This window comes from Stegostoma tigrinum, chromosome 18 (assembly GCF_030684315.1).
Source record: "Stegostoma tigrinum isolate sSteTig4 chromosome 18, sSteTig4.hap1, whole genome shotgun sequence".
Taxonomy (NCBI): domain Eukaryota; kingdom Metazoa; phylum Chordata; class Chondrichthyes; order Orectolobiformes; family Stegostomatidae; genus Stegostoma; species Stegostoma tigrinum.
This window is the reverse complement of record NC_081371.1, coordinates 38,888,692-38,902,187: the sequence shown is the minus strand read 5'-3', so window position 1 is coordinate 38,902,187 and position 13,496 is coordinate 38,888,692. Positions and strand designations below refer to the sequence as shown.

General features: G+C 37.6%; 1 protein-coding gene across 3 annotated transcripts in view; it reads left to right on the top strand.

Moving 5' to 3' along the window:
• Positions 1–13,496, top strand: part of hmga2 (high mobility group AT-hook 2) — a 150,999-nt gene that overhangs the window by 6,267 nt on the left and 131,236 nt on the right. The gene's annotated exons all lie outside the window — the stretch shown is intronic.

Here is a 13,496-nt window from a genome sequence, read left to right as displayed (position 1 = left end):
ATATCGATAGTCAATTGGCGATCAGCTGGTATAGTACAGAATTGAGGCAACATTTGCCTTTTCTGTGTTTTACGTACTTCAACAATTGTTCCCTTCAGGTACTTTCAAAAAAATCTTGCAAAATCAAAGCTCTTTACTTTGGAAGATGATGATTTAAAGGAAACATTAATCTGGGAAGCCATGTAATGTGACCCCCAGTCCTGTGTACATATCAGTTACAAAGGTTTAAAAAAACCGTTTTATTTCTTGTTATTCTCATAGCAAGGCAATAATGAACAAAATTGAAGTTATAGAGATTGTTATATACCAGCAAAACCAAATATCCAATGAGACATGATGGGTTCTGTGCTGTAGATTTTGTGCAAGTGCCATATGTGGAAAGCAACCAGATTTAGATAAAATAGGTTGCATGAACAAATAGCTTTCCCTCTACTTTACAAAGTGAATTCTTATTTTAATGAGAGGAACTGATTGGGGGCAATCAGTGGTGAAGCAAAGTTTTAAGTATATAAATTTAAAGAAGAGTTGCTAACATTTCTAATTGTTAACATGGTTTAACAGGTAAGAAATGCATACATGGTAAATGTATACAACTCTAGCAGTATAAAATGACAATGTTGAAATTAATTAGTGATCAAAAATTTGCTGTTGGAATAAATCACTGCAGAAGAATGAACAGTTCTTATAATTCCATATAATTACTGAAAGGACTTATTCCTGTAGTGCATATGCTCTCAATCACCAATAAATGGAAGGTGCATATAATGATTGCATTTAAAATGCTAAAATTACATACATTTTACAGTACGCACAGTCCACTTGATTCTACTGGTTAATGTCGATGGCTATTCTCCACACAAACCTCCTTCCCACAAGAATTCTCACCCTTCTTTATCTAAAGCTACCAGCATAATCTCCTGTTCATTTCTCCCTTGTGTTTATCTAGCTGTCCCTGAAGTGCATCAATGTGATTCTTCTGAACTACTCCTTGTGATTAGTGCTATGACTTGTGATAGTGAGTTCCACACTGCACATTCTTACTACCCTCTGGATAAGGAAGTTGCTCCTGAACTCCATACTAGACTTATCGATGATCACATTATATTTATACAGCTCGTTTTGAACTACCCCACAAATGGAAACATTTCCTTGATACCTAAAACTTTTGTAAGATGCCCACACGATCATCCCTCAGTCAAGAGCCCAATCTTTCAATCTCCCCAGTATTTGGTCTTTAATCTCTGGTGTCATTGTAAATCTTTTTTGCATCCCCTTCTCAATATCTTTTTCATAATATAAAGACTGGAACTGTGTAGTAGATCCAGATTCAGTAGTTGATTTTACAGAATTGTGGCCAGTTGTTTTACTTCGTGCCTTGCTCTTGTTCATTAACTATACTTTTTTAAAATTTCCAATTCATTACGTCGCTATTTCAATGGTGTCTTCAATCAGTTGACAAGACATAAATGTGGATATTGGACTCATTCATGCCATCCATTAATGTTGCTCTGTACACATCAGAGTACATGCCATCTTTGACAGAATTACCCTCATTTTAAGATATTCCAGCTGAATACTGGCCAGCTGTACCATGAAACTAAATGAAAGCTCAGACTTAAGCCTCAGCTCTTCTGAACTTAAACCCATTAATTCAGTTATTTCAATTGTGTTATCTTCCCACTTCTCCTTTTGTGATTGCACATTTTGGGTAAACTGAGCAACATTGGAATGCATGGTAATAAAATGTGAGGCTGGATGAACACAGCAGGCCAAGCAGCATCTCAGGAGCACAAAAGCTGACGTTTCGGGCCTAGACCCTTCATCAGAGATGCTGCTGGGCCTGCTGTGTTCATCCAGCCTCTCATTTTATTATCTTGGAATTCTCCAGCATCTGCAGTTCCCATTATCTCTGATAACATTGGAATGCATATTCTGTTTGAAAATTGTATTGTCTGATTCTGTGAAGAACATTACCAAAGGCATTTACCACTTACCTGTACATTTTGATGTCCATCTTCACAACTGGGAAGCCAATTCCTAGGCTTAACTGAATTTTAATTCAACACTACATGATTTTTAAAAATAACGTACTACATTAGTTGGAAGGATCTGACCATGCAAGCTTATTCCTATTGTTCGGTGCATTGAGCAATGTTGTCAATTACAGAAATATTGGAAATAATTTGTATGAAATTGATTTTATTCATTCAGTGTTTGGTAGCTCTGAGATAAAGGGACCTATCTTTTCTTCTGTTCCTGCCATTCATTTATAATTGCACTTTCCCCATTATCTTTCTACACATTGCTATTTAAATTAGAATGTAAAACTTCTATCATTGTAATTCGTGTACATTCAGTCAATCCTGGTTTTTTTCCTTTAAATGCCTGCATGTAATATGAGGGTGTTCATTTGTTTGCCCAAATTTCACAAGCTATTTTAAGGTGAAAAATAACTCCTGATTATTTTTGCAAATATTCCTAGTGTGATTCAGCACCTAAAATTTACCACTCTCTCTCTCTTTTTCAAGATTTCCACAATTTTGCAGCACATGAGAATTATCTGGTTCTCCGCTTAAAAGATCAGGGAAGAAAAACATTAAGCCACAAATTCTAGCCTGATGCCTAATCACAGGTTTTCAATCTTGACCATTATGAAACCAGGTAATTCAAAATTAACATGGTTGGTGAGAGGTCAGCAGATAACTCTAGTAAATGCCAATTAGGGCAGAAGTAGTGGCAAAAATAACCACTCCTGATTTTCACCAAATCTTCTCAGTGGACATATAAGCTAGCAGGCAAATTCAGAATGAGTTCGGTTGTGATGTGCTTACAGTTCACTTGTCACTCCTAACACGTGAAGAATGACCACTTGATAACAGAGCAGAAGGTTCCAATTACCTGTGGAACTGTTCTTTATCAAAAATTTCTGATTCAGAGAAAAGGGATGAGGTTGAGAGAGAGAAAAGCAGCAATAAATCAAGGTAGATGTTCCATAAGAAAATTATTTTTATGGTTCTGTGTGTTTAATCACTTTTTCAGGTACTAAAATTCAGCTGTTCTCCAGTGGCTATTAGAAACATAAATAGTAAATAATTTTGATTGTGAACAAAGAATGTATTGGGAACAACATAACAGTTGCTTATTCTTGTGTTTGAAATATCCTTTTGATCACACTTGTTAAGACCTTAGCTGTATGTAACAGTTGCAGCAATATAGCTGTCATAAATATGAATGATTGCTTTCAGGCTGATTGTAGATGTTGTGCACTATTTGATTTGAGGTGGACATCCACTTTATAAGAATATCTAACATGCTGTGTCAAGTATTACTTGGCTTTCGTGTTTGTCATTTTGTCTTAATTGTTTTGGCCATTTCCAGTAACTAGAATCATTGACTTACAGTTGTGTGTTCACAATTATGTAATTTAGGAACATAATATCAGGAGTAGGCCTTTTTAGCCCCTCCAGCCTTGTCTTGAAAGCTCCATTGTCAGTATTGGAGCACCCATCTAACTGTAAAGAAATAAGTATTGCTTTTGGGTGGGTGCTTATCAAATAAGTTAACTTATGTTGTTTCCAGGTCCTGAGCTTGAGATATGAAAGAAGCCATAGCAATTGTATTATTGAAAAGGAGCAACTGAATCGATGTGAGAAGTGATCCTAACTTGTAGACTGTGAAGGAGTAAATTCTAATACAAACCTATGTAGTCTAAAGCTATTCAAAATGGAAGTGGTATTTTGAAGACCTGAAATCAATGATAAGTCATACACTTGTCAAGAATAAAGACAGAACACTAGTAGCACTAGAAAAGAAAGTATTTTCTTCAAAATAGTGGAAAGGATGTTGACAGAAATGCGTTGTGTTGTGGAGCAACTATTGTTACAGAGAGAAATCATTCAACTCATGAGCCATGTGCAGATACATTAGTATCTAGATGTGGGTAATTTCATTTCTGGTTAATTAAGTAAAGAGTAATACACCATTATGGGATGTGGTTTTAATATGCATCGCCCAATGTTTGTGCGTCTACTTTTAATATTGCTATGCTCGTGTTGGTAAAATGGCGTGATGTGAAACAAAAGGAATTAGTGTCTTTTTTTTAGTGCTTTTCTTCCTGTAATATATGTTTAAGCACATTAACCTGTATCACCTAAGTGCTGCAAGGCATTTTCTACTAAAAGTGACGACTGTGGCTAGAATGAAATTTCTGTGGCCGTTCCTGATGCCGGTCAACAATTTCTGTTGGAGGACTCTGTTGTATGGCTCCATGTTTTATCATCTTCTCCCATGATTTTGGCATTTACAAAAATGATGCAAATAATTCTGTTGCAGAAATACAATGCACTGAAATAAAACTGCTTGGATTGCAGCTGCTAAAGATAATGCAACAGTTTTAAGATTGATCTCTGACCTACATTTCCAGTTCCCTATTTGCATTGATAGTGTTCTTTACTCTAGGTATCCAGGCAAGTGTAACGATAAAGCTGTGGTGATGTACAACATAACTCTTTTTCTAAAAAGTGGCTAATCACTGTGTTTGTGACATAACTTAGCAACTCAACTGTTGGAAAAAATGGTTTCACAGAACTTAAGCCAGTGAGAGTGAACTCAGTGCATTGTTGTGAACTAAGGTTTACCAAATGACATTTTGCTCTCATGTTTCCTTGACACACACAATCTTATTTTTCAATATGAAGAATGACCAATGTGCTCATAGGCCCCCTCTGTTGTGAATGGACTTCTCCATGGTCCATTGGCAAGCATATCAAGTGGACTGCGCAGATGGCAAGCTGTATGTGCTTGTGTCCATTTATAGTGACAAGGTTGAGATGTAACACCCAGGTTAATGAATCCACTTAATTTTTACAATTCAATATTTTTATGCAAATAATTAGAGAACAGTGTCATGTTTTCTTGAGCCCAGACAGCATAGTCTACAAAATATTTCAGATAATTTGTTTTGTATTTCGGCAATAATGTGTTTTTTGGGTATGTGTTATTCAGTGAAATCTTTTTGTTCAAAGTCTTTTGTGGATTTACTCAGTTGCTCAGACTGGATTTTGTACCAAACACATTGGAAAGAAATCAGTATTTTTATTATATCAATGCTTTTTAAAAAATGCTGGAAATATTTAGCGGGTCTGGCCGCTTCTGTGGAGAAAGAAACACAGTTAGCATTTGGATCGAATTTTAAAGTTCAACAGATTGATATGTTAGATGACAATTTGTTCCATAATTTCAGAGCTAATAAATTGTGTGTGTGTGTGTGTGTGTGTGTGAGAGAGATATAACGGAAAGATTGCTGTCATTTAATTACATGGTGGCTAAAACTCTGACGAATGAACGAGTCACATAGGATTGATAACAATGTCTTTAATGTTCAATAAACTAAGCAAAGAATATTTTCCATTGTCAGTTATTGCTCAGTGACAGCACACTAGCTTCCAAGTTAAAATATTGAGTTTAAAGCCAGCTCCTATAACAAGCTATTTCTTAATTTTATTTTAACCAGCATCTGTATGTGGAATTCTTTCCCATAGTTGTGCAAGCTCTGAAACAGTACAATCCTTGATATTAATCCTCCTGTGATGTTTCTTCTCAGCTGAGAAATTCAAGGTGAAATTTAACCTTAATCAGAACGTAAAACAGGTGTTGCCAGGTTGGCTGCTTTTTGTGCACATACCTGATTTTTCCTTTTGATGCCAATGAAAGGAACTTGGTGTAAAATTCATAATGAATGGCTAATTCAGTGCCAAGTCACGGTTGAAACGTTATCTCCAGTGCTCAGATTTGTGTAAATGTGAGACCACGGCTTGACCCAAATTTTTTAATAAGAAAAATAGAAATTGCTGGAAAAGCTCAGCAAGTCTGGCAGCATCAATAGAGAGAAATCAGAGTTAACATTTCTGGTTGAGTGATACTTTCTCAGTATTGGGAAACACAGATGTGAGAATTATGTGCAAACCAATCTGTGTTTACAAACAACTATTAAAAATTTCAGGAAAAAACATGTGAAAGAACTGCAGATTCTGTATTTCAGAAGCAAAAAGAGAAATTGCTGGAAAAGTTCAGCATCTGTGGGGTGAAATCAGAGTTAACATTTCTGGTGTTCTGAGGAAGGGTCACTCAACCAGAAATGTGAACTGATTTCTCTCCACAGATGCTGCCAAACCTGCTGAGCTTTTCAAACAATTTCTATTTCTGTTTCTGATTTAGTTTTTTTTTCTGAAATTTTTAATAGTAGTTTGTGAATATAGATTGGTTTGGACATAATTCTTACATTCTCAAAGGAAGCAAAAATGACTGGGACGAAGGCAGCATCTACAGTTGTAGTAGAAAAGAAAATGATATTAAATTGAAAACTGGTATTGAGGTTAGATCAGACTGAGAGTTGGTTCCATTTTAGAAAAAAGATACCAGCTAGGGAGAGAGAAGGTGCTTCTGTCTTTGCTTATGAAGGAGTTCAAGAGCAATAAAAGGCACATTCAGTAGATGACAAAGATTGCCCTGACCACCAAACTTGCTAGTTTCAAGCCCTTTTGAAGGAGCCATCGGTCTTAGAACCTCCCAATTAGACATCCTCAGATCTAATGCCCATCCACTGCCATAACTTGCCCAGAAATGTGGTTGTTTATGTAATTTAAGTGCATAAAGCTAAGCTTCTGCTGTACTTCTGATGGACTTAACACCAAGGAAGTTGCTGATCTTGTCTTCTCACTTAACGTGTAAAGTCCAAAGCAATAAAACTGAACAATTTCCTGATACCCATCTGTCTGATATTCCTCCCTCAAAGTAATACCTTTCGAAAGAATAACCAGTTATTCATCTTATTCTGGCTTTCAAAGTTGCTGCCTCATTCAGCTAGACATAAATGAATGTTGCAAAATGATTCACCGTGTGGTGCTCTGAGATGTTTGTCAGACTGGTTTGCATGAATGCAGGCCTTTTAGTGGTACGAAAAGAGTTAAGAGTCAGTGCACTATCATAGATTAAATTGACTTACGATATCCCTATGTTTTGACTTTGGGAGCTAGATTGATCAGGATACATTAGCACTCCTCAATTCAGGTCTAATAAAATGTTTGCTTCTGATACGGATTGCAGCCTTCATCATTTTCACTGCTTGAAATTAAATTTCAGAAACGTGAGTTCCGGGGCCCTGTTACTTTCCAGGAGGCAGTGTTAAACCAAAATTAAATGTAGCCTTCGACAAACACTTCTAACAAATCTGAAACTTCATCTTGCAAAGTAAAAAATGAACAAAGGGCAATTTAGCTAAATATATTTGCAAAAATATCATCATAGAATGTTAATTGTACATAAATTCATAATGAAACACAGATTGAATTTGTGCTTTCCTGTGTGTGGATCATGGAAGAAGAAATACAGCTATAGTTTGATTTAAGGCAGATTCTTTGTTAGGCCAAAATTGACAGCACATTACTGTCAATGGTGTTGTGACTCCATTGGGAAGAGTGTGCTGATAATTAGGCCCCTCATTCCACAAGCAATTACAAATGTATAAATATCAAGTTAAACTACCAAGATTATCAATTTCCCTGACTTACTGACATTCAGAACAAAAGTAATTTGCATCAGGTGTTTTTACTAATAGGAAAATATCTGAATTTATTGCAAACCTGTTCTCCTACAAATGACAAAAATGGATCACTAATTTACTACTGTGAGACTTATTATATCTCCTGTAAACCCCAGGCGTGCACCTTTATTCACAAATAAGGCAGACAAAATAAACAGTATGACCCAAATATTATGGGTGGAAAAATATAGACCAGGAAGAGCAATTCTGTTGATCAGGGTCCAGACCGCAGTGATAGGATGAGTTAATTTTTCACAGTTGTTTTAGTTTTAAATGGTAATGACACACCGTGCCTGTAGAGTGATGATTGAGCTTTGATTCAGTAACCGATTGGGGTGATCGAAGGTTTTTTTTTCTTGTATTGGAATTCTTTCTCTAAAGTCTTACGGCTTTTATTTGTCTTTCTCCCTTTTGAGAAGGAACAGAGTGGTTTCTTGCTTTCAGGCTCCTGGGATGTCTCTTAGTACACTGCCCTCACAGATCTGTGATAAACTGTACCTGGACCTATCTGAAGCTGTTTGCACTTTCTCCTTTAAGCCAAAGATTCGTACTGGCACTCTGTTTCATAAAGTAGCCACTACACTGCTCTAAGTAGTAGTACAATCTTAGGTAGCTCATGTGTATGCTGTACGATGCCACTTGATCTGCAAATAGCAAAAAATGATTCCTACCACATTTTAGTTATATAGCAGTGTCTAACTTGGATTTCCCAGTTTATAATCCAAAAGGAAAAATATGATACCTACAATGGCTACATTTGAACTGGGAATTTTGGATGCAAACAAAAGGAAAATATTTCCTTCAAAGAATTGCTGTTCATCACTTTGAATCACAGAAAAAAAAACTATCTGTATAGAAGAATTAGGCTCCTACTTTATTGATGATGGGATTGAAATTATTCTGCATTGAGTTTGTAGCTGGATGTAACTGGTTGTCAGGAATGCTAAAACAAAATTGAGATGCGGAAGTTACCATTATCAACTTATGATCGTTACAACTGCATTAAAAGAAGCCACCACATTTTCTCCAAAGTGCATATTGTGGCTAGTTACTTATACCAATCAAAATGTATGTTGCACCTACCTGTTTACCTAAGTGTTTGAGTAATTTACTAATTTGGATGCAGAAATGTGACCTTGTCATTTAGTTGCATAAAAAGCATTCAGTGAGGACTAGTTTCATGGGTGTCCCCTGCCTAAAGACTCCTGAAAGGCAACTCAGACTGATTTTCAGGTGGTCTGCTGCAGCAGCTGTTAGCTGTCATTTATTTTATGACCCCGGTTGTGTCGTGATGATCTGCGACATCTGTGATTCTTGGATGCATAAGCTGTGACTGCCATCAAAAAGGTTACTCATTTTTAAAAATTCCTGTGGTATCAGGAGCAGCAGAACTGTCTCCCCTAGATCCACAGTTCATCGGTTGATGTGTGATCAGTTCGTATCAGGTTCTCCTTGACAAACCCTCTCCTTCCAGTACTAAGAATCATAAAATCTAAAGCACAGGAGGCTGTTCGACCCAAAGTACCTTTTTTGAGTCCAATTTACTCCGACATGTAGCTTTGTTCTGAACTTTACACAAGTCCTCATCAAGTATATGTCCCATTAACTTCTGTAAGATCTAACGGGATCTTTTCTGCACATTTTCTTGTATCGTATTTTAAATCTTAATCTTCCATGGTATAAAAGATTTCTAAATTCACCCTCTATCCTTTTCCAATTATTTTAGGTCTGTGACCTCTGATTACTGAATGGCATGCTTGCTGGAGGAAACAGTTACTAATTTCTTGATTAAAACGGCTCATGATTTTGAATGCCCCTATCAGATCTCCCTTTCACCTTGTCTGCTCTAAAGGAATCAATTCTCTAATCTCTCTGCATTACTGAAATCTCCCATCCCTGGGGATAAATTACCTTTTGTACATTCTTTCTAGGACCTTTTGAAATCCTTCCTAAAAAAACAGTTCCGAATGGGGTGCTTTAACTGGGGCCAATTCAGACTAAGATTTTGCGTTATTTCCTTGCTTTACTATTCAGAGCCCCTGTTTACAAAGTCAAGTAGCTTATGCATTTAAACTTATTAACATCTTCCTATCACATCTCAGCAGTGTGCATTTGCTCCCGATGTTAATTTGCTTTTACACCCCTTTTAAACTTGCGTTATTTGGATCGTACCGCTTTGTGTTCTCCTGAAAGTACCTCATTTCACACACAATGGCAATAAATTACATCCGCCTTGAGCCTGCTCATTTCACTAACATATCCAAGACCACCTCATGGCTGTTACTGTCCTCAACATTTTCTACCTTGCCATGTTTTGTCATCTGCAAACCTGCCATCCCAATACATGAGCCTAGGCCCTTTATATGGACCAAGAAAAGCCAAGCTCCTGATGCCAAACTGTGGAGAACCTTACTGCACTCTTGTCGGAACTTAATCCTTCACTGCTACTCACTGCCTTCTATCTCTTAGCCTTAGCCTATCACGTTCCCAAATTACCACCATCGTTTTAGTCCTATGTGCTTCTGTTTATCTCACAAATCTGTGATGCAACATTTCATCAAATTGCTTGGGAGGTACTGTGTTCAAGATGTGTTACACTGCTTTCGCAAACTCGTTTTGTTACTTAATCAAAGATTTATTTTAGGACCACTGCTGTGGATGCAGATGACGTGAAATTGGATGCTGCAGTCAGGTAAGCTGTCTCTGAAGACATGACGAGAGCCAGCAGTTGACCCAAATTAAGTGAATGAAACATAAAGCCCCACCTCTGGTAACTTTTCAGGCTTCCCATAAATGGCCAGAGGCAGTTTCTAGTTGCATAGGTGTTGTTATACTTCTCACCTGTTCTCATACTTAACATACTTTTAAGTGCAAGGATTACTTTATAATGTTTCAGTTATATAAGGGTAAGAATAGTAAATGTTAATTACAAAGCCAGTAACATTGAAAAGTCTCCCTTAGCACTTCGGAAGTGAAATCAGAGTAAATGTCATCAAAAGAGGCTTTTGAAGGGGGTGATTTAAAGTGTTTGAAGGAGGGTTTCATGAGGTTTACTGGCCCATTACCAGTGAAGCTGATTTGAAAAGAAATTCCTATTCTTATCTCTTTTATGTTGAAATAGTCGTCTTAGGATAACTATTAATTAGCAACAAATGTGACATTGTTGTGTCACCTACATTATCTGAATAATTAGTAAATTGTTTTGTTTTGTCTGACTGTTTTTCGTTTCTTTAAGCTTATACCAACAAATTAAGCGTTGAGAAGCTCACATGGTCTCTCATCAATCATGAATTGTTCAGTGAATCTAACATAGAGTCATAGAGTTATGGAGCATGGAAGTAGACCTTTGGTCCGACTCACCCATACTGACCAGATATCCTAAACTGATCTAGTCCCATTTACCAGCATTTGGCCCATATCCCTCAAAACTCTTCCGATTCAGAGACCCATCCAGATACCTTTTCAAACGTTGTAATTGTACCAGCCTCCTCCACTTCGTCTGGCAGCTCATTCCATACAGACACCACCCTCTGGGTGGAAAAAGTTGCCCCTCTCACTTTAGACCTATGTGCCCTCTAGTCTTAGGGACCCCACTTGCTTCCTTCCCCAAGGAGAGAAACCTTGACTATTAACCCTGTCCATGCCCTCGTGATCTTATAAACCTCTAAAAGGTCACCCCTCAGCTTCCAACACTTGAGGGAAAATAGCCACAGCCTGTTAGCCTCTCCAATAGTTCAAATCCTCCAATCCCAGCAGCATCTTTATAAATCTTTCCTGAACCCTTTCAAGTTTAACAACACTCTTCTATAGCAGGGAGACCAGAATTGAACGCAGTATTCTAAAAGCGGCCTGTTCAATATTCTGTACAGCTGCAACACGATGTCCCAACTCCTGTACGCAATGCACTGACCAACGAATGCAAGTGTGCCAAATGCTTCCTTTACCACCCTATCTACCTGTAATTCCACTTTCAAGGAGCTATACGTGTGAACCCTCGGTCCCTGTGTTCAACAACACTCCTCAGAACCCTACCATTAACTGCATATGTCCTGCCTGATTTGCCTTACCAAAATGCAACACCTCACATTTATATCATAAAACTACTTTCTTTAAACTGACAATCGACAGCTTTGGCCAAAATTGTTGGCTCTGTCATAACTAGAGTTGGTTAACCAGTTTTGGTTTTTTTTTCGACTCTGCTATACTGTCTCAATATTCTTTTAAATGTCCAGACATGGGGAATTCCTGGTTTGTTTTAACTCATTGTGGTTAACCAGTTTTGGTTCTTATTGACTTTGTAAATGTTGTCACAGTATAATATTTCTACTTGCAATCGTGAGAAATTCCAGAATTTCATGACACACGGTTTGATCACTTGTTATTCATTTGCTCATAAGGACGTGGAATGTTTCTGGCAAGGCTTGCATTTGTAACTGATTCCTTCCGCCTGAGTTCATTTTGATTGGGAGGTTTTTGACCAATGACCGAACAGCATTTTAGTTCTAAGACCCAATAAGTTATGATGTAGAAGGATGATTGCATTCCTAATCATCTGCCTTTTCCCATTGAGAATGTGGAGGTCACACTTTTGCAAGGTGTTGATGAGTTGGTGCAGTGCACTTTTGATTTTTGTACAGAAGATTCTACCATAACATGAAAGATGTGTTCCTATGAAATGGCACATTATAGAAAACCGCACTATAGAAATTCAAAATGACTCAGTCACTCAAATGTGTAACACAAAGGATAGCACGGTTTGAAGAAATGTTTAATTCACATGTAATAATGAAATAACAGTAAATTTATCACCTTATCTTGAAAAAATACCAAGATGACTTGTTGGAGGAGGAGGTTCTGAGGTTGCTCTGTTGTTAATGCAGGGCTGAGGATTATCATCATCGTCACCATCTTCAGGTGCAGGTGTGGTTGCAGGGTTAGCGTGAGAAATAGTTACTCCAGAAGTGGATGGCTGTGGATGAGTGTCTTCTGGCTTTTTCTTGGGAGTCAGCTTAAAAATAACATCCAGTTTTTGCTGCTTTGCCCTTGAACTGCTTCTTTGTGAATGAAGATAATCATGTGCCAAATAAGATCTTACTTCACGAACTGCTAACCTGTTGCATTTTGCATTGTAGTCGCTCTCTAATTGTTGCAACTGGTTCTCTATTTCTCTCAGAATAAAAGACAAAACAGAAGTGGAAAGTTATCACGGTACTGCATTCTAGACGTCTTCATCTCCGGTTTTCACTTCCCCCTCAGCGACAAGTTGTTGTGGATCAGCAGTAGAGTGGTCTTCACAGTGGGACTCAAGCAACTCTTCAACATCCTCCCTCTCCTCTTCTTCAAATCCAACTTGCTTTGCAAGATCCACACAATGTTCTTTGTTTCTTGGGTGTTCCTCTGATGGATCAAAACTTTTCAAATCTTGAAAAAAATCTGGGTGAAACTTCCGCCAAGCTGCATGCAAGCTGTCCTTAATGGCATCACCCCAGGCCCCTGTGATATTGCCAATTGCATTCTTGATTTTAAATCTCTTCCAAAATTCAAGAACACTGCCCTTATCCCCCTCAACGACTGCAACCAGCCTCTTCAATGTGCCCCTTTAAATAATAAGCTTTAAAAGCTGCTATTGCACCCTGATCGATGGGGTGAAGGAAAGAGGTTTTGTTTGGAGGTAGAAATAGCACTTTGGTCTTTTTGAAAACATCAATGGTCTAGGATGGACACCCAGCAGCACAGACTTAGTCCTCTGCCACCTTATAGTCTGGAGCGTGTGCTTCTCTCATAGAAATGTAGGTTCTTGATGGCATTTGCTTCCAGTATAAACCTGTCTCATCCAAACTGAAAATTGATCTAAGTTGTAGCTGCCTTCATCAGTTGATTTTTTTTTTAAACTATG